This window comes from Eptesicus fuscus, chromosome 4 (genome assembly GCF_027574615.1).
Source record: "Eptesicus fuscus isolate TK198812 chromosome 4, DD_ASM_mEF_20220401, whole genome shotgun sequence".
Classification (NCBI taxonomy): domain Eukaryota; kingdom Metazoa; phylum Chordata; class Mammalia; order Chiroptera; family Vespertilionidae; genus Eptesicus; species Eptesicus fuscus.
Window position 1 is genome coordinate 54,336,588 of NC_072476.1, and position 15,923 is coordinate 54,352,510.

The following is a 15,923-nucleotide window of genomic DNA, read 5'->3' on the forward strand; positions in this document are numbered from 1 at the left end:
CTGATATGTTCAAGCAAAAATCATTTTTTACTACCTTGTCTCATCATTGTTTGCATAATCAATATCAGTGTATTATTCTTATCCCCCTATTAGACTGTATCCTTTACATGCCTTTTTCATGACAGAAGTTCAAAATATGTGGAGTTTTTGAATGATAAAGGGGAGGAAATATATCTCTTCACCTATAACACCAAATTAGTAATGTTAAACATCTTTGTATTATTTATACATGGATAATGAATGATTTTTAAGAGGTACAAATTAAATAAAAATAATTTCTTATGCCATGTAGCACATCTATAAATGTTGTTGCTGACAAGTTAAACAGGAATGTGTAAAAAGCCATTGCAAACTCTAACAGTTGGATGTATCTCAAGGCCTATAAATACCTATCTCAAGGCCTATAAATACCTAAAGAGGACTGTTGAAGACTGAAGAATGGTTTTAATAGTACATAGTGTTCCATGTAGATTATATAAACATATGGTTTTAAAACTACAAAATTGAAATCTTATTTGTAGTTCTCTACCCACTGGATCTTAGCTAATTCTTTCTTTTCAAACCACTTGAAAAGAAACAAATGAAAATATATAACATGAATGAGTTTTTATATTTTTAATCTCATGTATTTTTTAATAGAAAAAAATTCTTTCTTTGAATCATCATGGGTAATATTTATTCTGATGATAAATATGTTTTCAACATAATTAATATCCTATAATTTCAGAGTGGAGAAGCAATATTGGATTTCACATATTAAAATAGTTTGATTTTCCATTTCTTTAAAATGTATTTGAAATGTGGACATTCTTATGGATTTCTGTCTCCACAGTCTATATTCCAAGAACAGTACATATTTTGGATCCAAATAGTGTTTCATTTCTTTTTTTAAAAAGTTTGGAAGGCAAATAAAGTGGAATTTTTGGGCATCCCTCTGAACTGTAAAAAATAGAGTTAACAAACTGAATAAATATCCCTAGACTCTTGAGATCTTCTGTAGACTTAGAATTCTTGTGTGTTAGGGAAATTTTTTATATAGGGGACCTACTTATAGAGAAGAAAAAATGTTTTCTTTCTATAATCTTCCACACCTCCTGTTTTTTTTGTAAATAAGATTTGAAAACATACAGCTTGATTAAATGATCTAATTTGAAAATTTAAAAATGAACACAAAAAAGGAAATCTCTATATTTCCAAATAGAATTAACTCTTGGCATAGGGATACACCTGAAAGGAACCAATTTTAGTCCATATCTCAAGATGAGCCAGTTCAAAAGTAGTATTACATTTTAGCAGACTAAATAACAAGAAAATGGCCTGTCCTGAAAAAAAAAAAAAAAGTGTGTTTTTAAAGATAGATTGGTAAACCGGGCTATCATGATGTGCATTTAACTATTACCCAGCAGTCATTTCTCTTGCCCTTCACACTCCAAAATGGAAGTAGACAGAGGGAGGAGTATCACTTCCTGAGACCTCCATATTTCTCTCCTCTTTGGCACACATTGATTGACAGCCCCTCATGTCTCATTTCCCTCCATTTGGTTTATATATACAAGATGACTGTTTTTTGGGCTACATGAGTGGGTATGTTAGTTTGGTAGAATTGATGAGCCTTGACCACATAAAAACTGTATTACAATGATAGAAACACAATCGTTTTCAAATCCAGTAATTTTACAACCAATTAAAAGACTCTACAGATAAAATATAATGTATTTTATCAAACCAAAAAAAATCAATGATTCATATGAAAGCATGTCCTTCTTTTGTTGTTCTTTTAAGTTCCATCTTAGGAGAATGGCCCAACAGCCAAGGGTACATTTGAAAAGCAAATACTCTATAACATTTTTATTACATGGTTTAGGTGTCTTTCCTTTCCCTAGTGTAGCATTTTGATAATTAGTTGCTTGCTTTCTGAAATTTAGATTTCAAATCACTCTTTAAATGTAGCTAGGAGAAAATTTAAGTTAAAATGATAAACGTGGCATCTCACATACACTAATTAAATTGTCTTATGAAAGATGACTTGCATATTTATCTGTTTAATATGTTTCATCAAAACTGTTGCAGTGATATGTAATTTTAATGTAAAATAGCCCTCTTTGCAGGGAATTGAGCCTGCTGCTGGATTTTTAAATTTTCAGTGTCTGTTGTCATAGCAACCAGAATGGATTCTAGTACCCACTGTGTTCAACATAAATTAATTTAAAGACATAGCATTTGAAACAGTTTAGTCAATTTTAAGTTCTTGTCTGGCTAGGCATCAGATTTCAATGCTGTTTCATATTAAAAATGTTATTAAAATGTGTTTGTTTTATGCTAATTAGACTTATTTATAGGATTCAGTACCTTAAATGTGATTTAAGAAAAATGTGGGAAAACTAGTTCCTGAATTGTTTGTGAGATGTAAGCTTCTAGTAATGTAAAGATTATTTCATTTATTAAAATACTGGAATGTTACTGCTAGTTTTACCCAAATACCCTGGCTTGATGTTACCTAAATAAATCCTCATTTTGCATGCTTTCATCAAAGATCCCTCAGGTCTGTATTCTGATATCATCTGAGGAGAAGGAAGATGGCTATGTTCTGCCACTCTTTATGCTTAATCAGTCCCTATTACCTGGAGGAAACATGGATTTTCTCATTAAATGATTATAATCAGCTTTAAAATATTTTTATATAACCTTTGGGGCATTTGGTTTTCCAGATAGACACAGTTAAGAGACCAAAGAAAAATTAATATATATAGCTATTTTGGTGAAGTTCAAACTTGTTCTGCTTTCTTTTTTTGACATAGGCAATTTTGACAGCTATATGTACTATATTTTTTCAGTAGATATTTTATTTTTTCATACTGTTATTATAAAAACAAACATGGAGGTAGACTGTACATTGTAATAAATGTCAAAGCTTAAGGAAGAGAGAAGCTCTGATGTTTTTCACAATAATATAATATCAATTTATTATAGAAAAAGATTTCTAATATTTCTTAATAGTTCCAGTTTGTCCAGTAAAAGGCATTATAGCTCATTTCTGAAGAATAACTTTTTCATAGTGCTATTTAGCTTTATGTCATGCTCTTAAGATCAAAGGAAATATTGTGGCTACTATGTAAAAATTAAACACACATGTAAAGATTTTTTTTTCCCCGTTCTTTTCAGAGAAAAGTGGTTTTCTCTGAAATGGTTTCATCTCTTCTGAACCAACTAATGCCAACATGAAGTCATTTGAACCGTAATCCTTCACTTTCAGATTTCAGGAGCACCACCTTCATATTTCTTCTGAAATTAGAAAGAACCCTGTACATTAAATATTTAGAACTTTGTTGTACACCTAAAACTCAGCTGCCACATTAGCCTCAGGTTTATACGCGTGAATTGTTTTCTACCTTGCTATACTGATATAAACTAGGACAGGACACTTAAGGAAAGATGGGAATCTGTTACAGCCCTTGAGTGACTCATCGATGTCCACCAGACAGTGTCATTAATAAACCAGCAGAGACAACACATCCGAAATTCACTGCTCCTGAGGGGATTTGTTCTGTGAGAAAGACATATAAAATAAAAATATGAAGTCTGAAAACTTTCCTGTTTGAATTAAATCCCATGTAAGCCTATCTCTAGAGGACTCTACCACCAATTATTATGCTAAATCTTCTTTTGTCAATGACCATGAGTAAATTTGGAAATTTATCACTACATTAAAATTGAGAACACATTTTTAAAAAGAAGAGCCAGAATTCCTTAAATAATAAACACATACTTGGGAATTAAAAACAATCATAATGTGTCATAACTTGACTCTTAATTCAAGGCTTGATATGAATTCTATATGATACAGTTTATAACAACTCAGAGGAGGTAATAGTCAATGCTGGAGAAAAGAATCTACTAGAAACTTTCTGAGCTGAGATACTAGTTTTTCCAAATTATTCTTACTTCCATCCTGAGAAGCTTAAATTTGATATAGTGACATAGATTCAGGGAGTTGGGAAAAACAGCAGTCACTTTCATAAAGTATCACCAGGCTTGTGAGCAGAGCCACACCCTTCCCTACTCTGAGCATCCAATGCTAACAAACTCTGAAATGCAAGGGATTTCAAGACTCACATGATTATTAAAATTATCCCCAAATGGATTTATATCTTACAGTTTTGCCCATATGGCATAGTCATACATAAAATAAATTATGGAGTAATAGTTATGTTTTGAAAAGTATTTCTCTGTCTCTCTCTGTCTCTTTTTCTCTACATCTATCTCTATCTCTGTCTCTGTCTCTATCTCCATCTCTCTCAATCCTATTCAGCTTCAGCAGTACAAATGTCTGGGGAGAGACCAGAATTTGCTGGAAAAGGAAAGCAAGGGCAGAGAATAAAGAGTTTCTGTTTCACCAAACAAGATTATAAAGTAGCACAATAGCCAGGCGATTATTTTAAGACAGGATTTCCATTTTCTTTATCTCCCTCCTGCTCGTAATAGCTTGGGTATTATGATTGTAGGACTCTGTTTATAACATTCTTCTGTAGAATAAAGACATTTCTTCTTTGCCTTAGACAATGAAACCACCAGATGGTTCTTAATGACAGAGCGAGGAGGATATAGACCACAGGAAGTACAGATACCTTTCCTCGCCTGGGAATTTTGTTATAGGTCTCAGAGAAAGCAAAAAGTATTTTCTCTCTCCAAGCTAAAGTCCAGAGTGTGTGAGATAAGTCAGAGAGTACCAGTAGGTTTGGGAATGGAGCAGGTAGAAACAGATTTGGGACAGGTGAGGTTTCATCTTACTCCCAATTTAGGACTCTGAAAAGTGGTCACCTCTCTGATGGTACCTGTGTTATCTTGGAAGCTAAGCCACTTTGGTGAGACTGATCCGTGGTCAAAAAGGAGACATGAGGCTCAGGATTCCAGTGTGGAATTAATGCAGAATTAAGCCAGCAAGGCTATTATAGCAGCAGAAGCCAAGGTGGAACCAAAGGACTAGAGGCTGGAAGAAGAGTGTGGCAGGAATGAGAGCTGAGAGGAGGCCCAATTAGCCTCTGTTCTACTCATGACAGATCTGAGTTCTACTAAACACAAGTTTGAGTTTAGCTTAGAAGGGGCAACTGCATTCAGGTAGACAGGGACATAATCCCAGAGAGGAGAGAACTTGGGCCTGAGAAGCCTCATCCTTCTCTTCTTCTACAAAGTCAGCCACTTGCTCCTAACAGACATCTAGGCATCACTTTGGGAAAAGAAACTGAGGAAATGAAGAATGTTTGTGAAATGGGGCATTTTTATCTAGGAAAGATTTGATACTGCTACTTAAGAACTACTTAGATTTTTCAGATTGTACTGAGTTTAAAACTGAAGTGAAACTTCTCTCTCTCTCTCTCTTTCTGTTTAACTCTTCTCCCCCTAGCCCATTTCTCTCTCTGTCTTTCTCCCTGTTTGACTCATTCTCCCTCATCTCTTTCTTTCTGGGACTCCAATTACTGTGTCCCAACTTCATGGAAGTTTTGTTCATTATTTTTTCAATCATGCTTCCCTCTGCACTTCAGTATGGATGATTTCTTTTTACTCTCTTCAAATTCACTTATCCTTTCTTCTCTTATATCTAATCTACTATGAATGTCATCCATTGCATTTATTTATTTGTTTGTTTGTTTGTTTGTTTATTTATTTATTTATTTATTTCCACACTATTCTGAAATTTCCTACCATTTCACCTATTATATCCAATGTTTTCTACAGATTCTTTAACATTAATTATGGTTATTTTAAAGTTGCCTACTAATTCTAACATCTGGTTTGTCTTTGTGTAGCAATTATTTCTTTCCTCCTGACTATGGGTCACATTTTTCAGTTTGTTCAGATGTCTGTTCACATTAATTTCATGCTGAATATTGTATTGATATACTAAAGAGACTCTGGACTCGGTTATCTTCCTCTGAATTGTTTTTTCATTGCTATCAGGCAGTTAAATTGTTGATAAATTCCTTAGTCCTGTTTTGTAGTTTTTAATTCTAAAGTGTAGTTCTTTTGGAACTCTAGTGAACATTCTGATGTATTTATCAAGCCACTCTAACTTGGCAAAACTCTAATTCTAAAATCTAACTCCCTTGTAGGATGCATTCTCTGAATTCTCAGTTAACAGTTGATTTCCCTCAACACCATACCAATCTGCAGTTTGAGTCAAAGATTTGAGTGAGCTGTACATAGATTTGTGGGTTTTCTCTTCTGTAGCTCTCTCTTCTTTCCTGAACTTCCCAATCTCAATTTCTAGCCAATTAGGCAGCCCCAATTTTCTCTGACTCCTCCCAAGCTAATAATATTTTGCTTGAATTGTGTCTAACCTGGGCTAAGCACTATTAGGAAAAAAGCATCTAAGTACAGATTTTCTACCAATGTGGTTCCCTTGGTTCAAAGATGGAATCTCCTTTAGTTTATGTTGATTTTGTCACTCCTCCACACCTTCAAACAGTAGTTCTTTTCCCCAGAGTTTCTAATTGTTACCAGCAGGAGGGCTACTTTACCAATATTAAAAGCCAGAATTCCTAAAGTTGGAATGAGCTGCGGTATAGAGGCCAAGAAGGTTGGAAATATAACTAGAAGCTTAATCATGCATGGTTTTTCAGGCCTTGGCAAGGAAGTTAAAGTTTATTCTAAGCATTATATAGGCATTAGATAATTTTAAGGAGTTATTCAATCTTATTTAAAGATACAATAGTAGTTCTACATGAAAATATGGTAAATAATAGTATCGGTAGTTCTATATGGAAGTAGATGGCAAATAGTATTGGATATAGCTGATTGAATATATATTTATAAAATGACTAGGGCAGTAATAGGTGCCAACATAAAATGTCATTGTGGGGAATAATATTGATGACTTACTCACCAAGTAAGGTTGCTTACCAATTGACTTATTGGAAAATAAAAAAGGGGTAGCTATGGCTTTAAAAACTAAGATTCTTCTGATATTTGAAATGCAATGCTTCATTCATTCTTTTATTGAGCACTTCCTAGCTACTCTTCTAGATACTAGGGATGTAACACTAAATTAATACATTCTTTGGAGAAACACACATCTATGTGGTTTTGACATTTCATCTTTAACTTACGTCAAATAAAGTCAGGGACTTACTTTCTCAATGAGACTTGGTAAATGGATTTTACGAGAGGACAAATTCTAACCCTAAATTACAGGGGGGAGGGAAACAACACATAGTGGAATGAACCCTTCAAAGCATGAATACAGTATGGTAATAATAATTACTTTTAATTTGCATTCCAATCTTACTAAATTAATGACCATTTTTATGTCACCAAAGATGCTTTCTGACAGCATGGCTACTTCACATTTTTTCCTGGCACAATGATGAGCTAGGGTTGTAGTTTATCTGTTAATGTTTTAATCTCACTAAGGAAACTGTAAAAATGATTTAAATTAGGAAGAAATCCTTCAATCAGTTCCAGAATTAAACCATGTGCCTCCTGAGGAAATTCTCTGAGGTTTTGTGTGTGTGTGAGTAGGGCAGCTCAAAAGCCAGCAGCAAATAATAAAACTAAAAGAAATATTTACAGATCCATTGCATGCAAATCTGTTCACTAGATTTGTCAAGGAATCCTACTTAACTTTTTCATTTCAGGGCTTTTGGCTCAATTCTGAATAAATAGTGCACATTCATGTGGGAGCAATGAGGATGAACTGTAACATCTGGTATGACTTTAAAAATAACTTCTTAGTTATATAACTGAGATTTCACCAAAGATCAATGAGATTTTTTAAGTCTGAGACCTAACATTGGGTAGCATGAAATAGTTCTTTGGGAGGCTGTTGATTCATGTAGCACTGCTATTTTGAAAGAAAAACTTTCCTACCCAAGAAGCAGATGTTAACAAACCAGGGCCCTAGAGTCATAACTCTAGGTTACTGAGATCCAAGTTTGTGTTCTCAGCTTCATTTACAATCATTAAAAGCCTTTTACTTTTAATTACTTCCTTATTGATCTCATACTGCACATTTCTTATAGCCTATACAAAACGTCAACTTAAGTGGAGTGGGCAGAACTACATTCAGGATTCACAATGATGCTAGCTAGCCTGCTTAGTTATATCCCAGAATGGTACCTACTGATTCGGATTCACTGTTTGTGGATGACAATGTGATTCATGCTGTTGAATGTTTCTGAAATAAAAACCACTTTATTGCTTTAGCAGCTAAGCCCTGTGCTGCTTTTGAAATATATTGTAGCACGTCTTTAGCTTTTCAGCTCTGGAGAGCTGTGGAACATGTTGAGATCAGAACTTATTTGTGGCCCATCTAAAAAAAAATATTCACCTGGGTTCTCCTTTAAACTTTCATTGGGAGGTTTTTTTCTTTAACAAGAAATATGTCTGTAAGTAGAAAGAACTTCTTTATGAATTCTGAGCTTTTACAGGTCACAATAAATGCCCCACCATCTCTGATAAGTAGGAGCTTTGAAAATACAGGGATGGGGGAAAGTAGGTTTACAGGTATATTGTATTAATAGTACAACAATTAATAAACACTGCAAGGATAAACTGTTCCACGTACTCACGACTGTAAACCTACTTTTCCTCACCCCTGAATTAGATTTTAAAGCCCAGAGCATAGTAAATCCTCATACAGTACTTTTTTAGAAAGCATGAATAGGATTAAAAAGTGTGTGCTCACACTCATTTCTTGACAATTATAAGAAACTTCTGACTTACCCCCTATTCTTATGATCACCTTTCCAATTTTCTAATCTCAATGAATGATATAGGAACTTGCTGCTCCCATTAAGTGAGTGAATCTGAGGTTCAAGGAAAATGAAATTACTAGAACTGATGTGTATTTTAAAAGAAATATTTGTAAAGGCCTACCTGAATATGCCATCAGAAAGAAAGAAAGAAAAAGGGGAGGAACACATATTTTGAAGGCTGTAGTAATACCCAGAACATATTTACGGTCTGTCATCTCATCATCTGGCCATTAGCAGTTGCTGTAGATGTCATGGTTGTTTTTCATAATTCTGGTCTCTTTTGAGTTCTAAGAAAATAATTTATGTATTCTAATTGACCATCTTTGCCTTATTTCTTTGAATTATGCAAATTTTAGTCATTCCTATATTCCCAAATAATGAAATTACTGTGCTAATAAAAACACACTGTATATACTTAAACCATGAGCTCTACTATTATGTTCTACAAGAAACACACTTGCTTTCCTAAATCAGATGAAATGTAATAAAGTTGTTTTTTCATGGAGAAAGAAATAAGGCCTTAAAATTTTTTAGAGAAGCATTATGCAGTGTGGACAAGAATAGGGCAGGGAATCAAGAAAATGGGTTTGATAAAATACCAACAAGAGTAAACTTAGAAAACTTTCCCTCCTATGTTAGTTGAATATGTACAAACATTTCAATAGACATCAAATAATACTAGTTTACTTTCTGCTTATGTATTATACCCCTAATGTCTGCACAGCAGTCTGCTGGAGGAACACAGACACAGTTAAAACTAGAATCCATAATGTAACATCCAAGCCAGTGCCCAAATTTACATTTGCATTATATTCTCCAGGTGACTGGCTGTGACTTGGCAGATTTCCTCCAAGTTCTCTTAGAACCTTGACAGTGGTTAAATGATGGAATATACTAGTATCTGTTAGCCATCTATGAAGCTAACTTTGAACTTACTGTAATGGAATTTAACAGCTAGGAAATGATTTGCCATAGCTTTGCTCTTAAATTGTACGTGAGAGTTGAGATTCTCCATGCTGACCCAATCCCAGTCTTTGTGTGGCCTTCTCTTTATTCAGAGTAGAGTATCTTCTTGCTTGATTTCTTTCAAGATTACCTGATACCTGCTCTCAAAGCAGCCCTCCCAGCCTTCCAAATCTATATTCTACATTCCTGATGCGTGCAAGGCTTCCTGAGTTGTTTTGAATCCATTGCTATCACTTTGTGCCTTTATGGAAAGAAAAATTAGAGACATAGTGAATTCTTTGCATTTTATTGCTTTTATATTTTCTCTTTCTGTAGAAAATATGCCATATTATCAAATAGAATGCAATACAATTTACAAAGTCAAACAAACCCAGCATATTCACATATGGTAATTCCTTTCTGAATACTTCTACCCTTCAGTTTATAACAGGGTGTTCTGGTTGAATAGTGCTGAGACTCATCAATGCTATTTGTGTGCAGTTTGACAAACTCTATCTCACATCCCAGAGGTAATTTTTTTTTCTTTGTACTCTGTGTAACCAAAGCCTTCTTAGCTGTCATAGAATCTTTTGGGATGCTATCGGCCTCTTGAGAGAAATGATCTGTCAGGGTAGGCTAGACTTAGCAGCAAGCCCTTATAGGGCTTGACTCATCACATCAAGAATGTTAGCAGCACCTGTATGCATAGAGATGGCAAGAGAAGAGGATAAATGTGAAAGAACTGTATTATTAGGGTCTCTAGCCCCAGTGCTCCTGTGCTATAAAGAGGAGCCCCAGGAATGAGAAATAGTGAAGGGAAATGCTTTTAAAGTAGTACCTCTCACACTTTAGCTAGCAGGAGAATCACCCGAAGAGTTCCTTAAAACAGAATTCTGAGATTCTGATTGGTACATTTAATGTTTAGAATATGACCAGAGATTATGAGTTTTAATAAGCTCCCAGTTCATCCATCTGATGCTACAAATCTGTGGACCACACTTTGCTCTGAGACAGTGACTAAAATTTCAGTGAGCATTTAATCAACTAGGGTGTATTAAATCACAGATTTCTGGGCTCAGTCCCCAAGGATTCTGACTCAGTACATCTGGGTCCAACAATCTGCATTTTTAAGAAGTTCCCAGGTCATGCTGCTGCTGCTGCTGCTGCTCCCAGGACCACACTTTAAGAACCACAGCTTGAAAGCATGGAGGTAAAGGAAGAGTCAACAACACTGTGCAGGGAGCTCAAGGCGTCTATCAGTAGGGTCTTTGGGGCATAGCCAATCTGTAGACAGGCTGATGTGCTCTAAGCAGCAGTGATGTTAATGTTCTAGCAGTCCATAGGATTACTGGAGACACTTGGAGACATGTTGCATTTTGTCCAAAACAAGTTATTTTTAAATATATTTATTGATTTCAGAGAGGAAGAGAGGGAGGGAGGAAGGGAGGGAGGGAGAGAGAGAGAAACATCAGTGATAAAAGAGAATCATTGATTGGCTGCCTCCTGTATATCCCACACTGGGGATCAAGCCCACAACCCAGGCATGTGCCCTGACCAGGACAAACTCTTACCTTACTTAGGCCCTATGAGTAAAGAAAAAGAAGGAAGGCATTTGGCTGTGATATTTTAATAATAGTTATACTTAAAATGCCTCCAAAGAACCCCATTTTCCTTATTTTTGAAGTGGAATACTTAACTCTTTTTACCAAAATGTCAAATCTGAAGGGTTTTTAGCATCTCAAGAGAATTACTCTCACAATACTTCAAAGTAAATCTCTTAGTGGTAACCTATTCGCATGCATTTCAGTTCAACCTCAGACATGAATATCCCAAAGGGAGCTCTGTACCACATTCCTCCATTGGAATAAAACCTCTCTCTGTGACAAGAATATTCTCAACAGGAGGCTGGGAGTTTGCCCATCATGGGGATGCTTGATCAGAATCACATGGTGGGAAAATGTCACACACTGTTCTGCTACTCCGACATGGCTTCTTAGGTGAGAGTCTCTTTTCTTCCCCAACTCCCTTCCCTCACACCCTGAGAATTCTAGCCAACCTTAATCATAATAATGTGTAAGATTCCTTAGAGATGTTGGGATATTAAAAAGGTAATTACTGGAGTTAAGCCTGATGAATTAAGATTATGTTCATAGATTCCATCCACTGAGAGTTTTCATCAAGTCTTTCCCATAGGCCATGCATTTTCCTCTTGTGGGGAGCTTGGGGAAACGGTTAAGTAGTTCCTCCTTGCAAGAAATAATGCAAAGTGTATATATGTCTTGTCAATTGTGGGTCATCTTTCCATATATGAAGAACACACATATCATTATCAATACTCTATAGAGGAAGACACAATTATAATTGGATTCCATATGTAAAAATCTTTCAGGATACAGAGAGAATATGGCAACTGTTTTCATGAGTCAGTGATGAAATTTTTTTTTCCCAAACTGGGCCTCTTCCTGCTAAGTCAAGATTTGAAATTTGGTAACTAAGAGCTAATATTCTGCTTCCAAAGCATGCCTGGGAAATGATTGCTTGAATCAAGGACATTGCTATTAAAGTGATGACAATCCTGCCTTTTGGTTCATTAGCTTTTTGGAAGGTAATGAATTTGAAAAACAGCACATTGAACCTCTTTTTAATGATCCAAAATGCAGAAGATAAATTTTAAGAATTAATCAATGAGAAGATTGAGCAATGTTCAATAAAACTGATATGATTTGCATTGTAAAACACAGCTTGGTTTAGTTCAACAAACATTTATTAAATGCATATTGTATTCCAGGTACTGGTGATACAAAGATGAATTAAACATTGTTCCTGTTTTCAGTTAATCCCATTTAAGTGATGCGATATGAACAAATAATACATGCAGAAATAGGAGGTAAAATGTGGTAGTGGGCAACCATGGACTTTGAGATCAGACAGGCCTTTATTATAATCCTGGGTTTTGCTTTAATTTTGTGGCTTAAATAAGCTACTTTACTCTTCCTAAATAATCTTTGTTTTATCATCTCTGGAACAAAATATGCATTTAACAAATAGAAGGTCATAATAATATCTACGTATAAGGTACTAAGGTAATATAGCAGAGAGAATGATTTTGAGGGACTGATCAGGGAAGGCTTCAAAGAGGAAGTTGTGCCTTCAAAGTGTTTTGATATATAAATAGGAATTTGCCAGATAGATGCCATTTGTGAAAGGGTTCCACGTACAGGAAGTAGCACTTTCAAAGGCATAGGTGGTGAGAAATTTAAGAACTGATAACAGTTTATGATGTTTATTGCATTCATTATTTGTGGAAAGTAATTGGAGATGGGGCTAGAGAAGAGGCAGGGTCCGGTTCCTCATCATAGCCTGTGCTCTGATAAGTTTGGACTTGATCCTTTAGGTCAGAGATTGAAGATGTTCTTTTTGTTAATGAGTTTTCTCTTTCAGTTTTGCTTTAATTTTGTTTATGTCATTTAAGGTTTAAAAACAGGGATATTTCACTTAAAATCCAGATTTTTTTTTTCTGACTTCTCTTGGAAACTTGCCATAATGAATATGCATTAGCTCATGGCAACAACTGGTTGGAGCTGAGTAGAGTCTGCTCCTCCAGGGGTGCTTATGCTCTCTTGATGGGCAATAAGGAAACTATGGAAGGTTTTGTTTTATTTGGTTTGGTTAGAAATACTGAATGATTTTAGGTTTGTTAGAAAAAAACATAGCTATGCATGGGTATTATTAAGTGGGTTGGTTATGTGGTGATATTTGTCATTGGGCTGTCCTTGTCCATCCCTGCTGCAGTTGAGGGAGAAGAGGCCAGAAACTGAGAAAGGTTGATTAGATAAGACATTATCTAAGGCTATGTTAATGGATTTGTAATGTTATTCAGACTGGTAAGGTTAAAAACAAAAGCCAAATGAGGTTAAATATTACTCTAGGAGTGAGAATATGAATGTCCTTTGTAGACTCAATAACTGTTATTTGTTGGAGAACAACCCCTGAAGGATAAAACCTCTGATTTTATTTTATTTTTTAAAGACCTCTTAAGAAAAATAAAATGATGTTGCAATACAAAGTGGGCAATTAATCTCCCTGTCCTTTCTCTCCTCTTCTCCTCAGAACTAGAAATTCCTGTCCTCATTACCATCAGTAGAAGTGGACAAGGAGAAAACAGCTATGACTGACTCACAACTCAAACCTAGCAACCCATAAAGATTTCCAAGTCCCATCAAGAGGTTAGAGACCTGGTACTAGTAACTGCTGGGGGAAGGTCCAGTATTCAAGAATGGAGGAAGAAGAGGGACTAAAATTTGTAAGCACAAGGGAAGCAAGAAGAGAGTACAGGAGGAAGGGAGAAGAGGAAGTCCATGGGGAGACACTCTGCCTTTGGAGTGGAGATATGCTGAAGGTCTAGGAAGGGACTTTCAAGAATGGGGATTAGATAAAATAGAATGCAAAGCCACCCAAAGTCCACCTTGACTCCACTCTGTCACTCTATACAATTTGTACTTTATCTTTGAAGCCTAAAATAACGACCAGTTTAGATCTTTTTTGGGGTCCCATGCATTTGGGTCAGAAGGAAGAGAAAATACTACCCTAGACCCTGGAATGGCAGGCATCTTCACCTTTCCAATGGGAGACTGGGAAGCAAAAGGAGCCACTTATGGACTGCACACAGCTGGAGAAGGAGGCAGAGTATTTCTCTGACTATCTCCCTACCCCCTAAAAGTCCCCCTCCATGGGGTGAAGACAAAGGCACCTGGGTTACAGGTAGATGTATCATTGGGTTCAAAGTGAATTGGGATATGCATTTACAAAAATTGGGGATGGGGGAGTGGTGGAATGAGTTAGAAGATTTTTTGAATAGTTTGAAGGAAGAAGAGGACCTCAACTAAAGTTTGGGAGTAGGAATAGAAAGGAGACAGCTCCATGGCATCCCATGTCTCTAGGGCTTTTCATATTCCTCTTGATCCATCTGTACTGTATTGCCCTCACTCCTTTATCCTTTCAAAATCAAAGCTACCTCCACTATGAAGATTTCCATAAGAAGATTCAGATATTTCTTCTTATATGTAAACTTTCTACCTTATAAATAATTTTAACAAGAAGGTGTTTTGTTGAAACCTTGTCTGCCTGCTCACCAGAATATAAGTTTCTTAAATCTAGGGCACAGTGTCTTTGAGACCTATAATCACCTATATCAATGTGTCATAGTTATTGGGACTAAGAACAAAGACCACCTGTGTCAACATGAGTTAGTATTTTGTTCCAGGAAACATTTGCTCAAAAAAGATAAGACTATAAACCAATAAATAGTTTCACTATTTGTGTCAGGTAATTTCTGCAAATCAATTTATCTGAGACAGCAGTCTGCTCACCTAGGCAAACAGCTTACTTATCAAACAGCTCACTTATCCCTCATCTCACTATGATGACCAACCCTAAACTAGTATGTCATTACCATTGCTCTATCCCAATCAGTTTTCTGCTTTGAAAGACCCTTGTTAAAACACTGAGCCTAGACTCTCAACTCCTATAAATATTCTGTCTTCTGTGACATTGCTAAGACTCTTTCTAAGTGCTATTCTCCCTTACTACAGAAAAGACATTGTCTGATGGTTATATTTTGGGTATTCAACATCCTTCAGTCTAAATCCATTCAAGATTAACATGCAGTAGTGCTCAATAATTATTTGTTGAAAGAGGTACTTCAGAGAGAAAATCAATATGACATGTTGCTTTGATTAGATGGGGCAGATGAGGAAAGAATCAGGGATGCTTCCAAAGTACTAAGTGTTGTCTTGGCCGGTTTGGCTCAGTGGATACAGTGTCAGCCTGTAGACTGAAGGGTTCCAGGTTCGATTCCAGTCAAGGGCATATGCCTGGGTTGCAGGCTCAATCCCAGTTGGGGGTGTGCAAAATGCAGCCAATCAATGATTCTCATCATTGATGTTTCTATCTCTCTCTCCCTCTCCCTTCCTCTCTGAAATCAATAAAAATATATTTTTTAAAAACACACACAAAAAAAACAACAAAGTACTAAGTGTTAACTTGTGCCATCACTTAAGATGGCAAAATCACAAGAGTGGATTTTCAGTAAGAAGATAGTAATTTCAATTCTAGACATGTTCAGTTTGAGATTCCTGGGACATGAAAAAAGAGATATCTAATTTTATGCTCAGTGATGAAAGGAACCAGATATAAGATTTGTCAGGGAAAGTGGGAACTTCTCTTTTT

General features: G+C 35.8%; 1 long non-coding RNA gene across 1 annotated transcript in view; it reads left to right on the top strand.

Annotated features, from left to right (window-relative positions):
- The window catches only part of LOC129148711 (uncharacterized), a 46,854-nt gene extending 32,726 nt beyond the window's left edge, over positions 1–14,128 (top strand). The window contains exon 4 of the long non-coding RNA XR_008555672.1: positions 13,806–14,128. This is a non-coding gene — a long non-coding RNA (uncharacterized LOC129148711). The remainder of the gene's footprint in view (positions 1–13,805) is intronic.
- Positions 14,129–15,923: the final 1,795 nt, after the last annotated feature.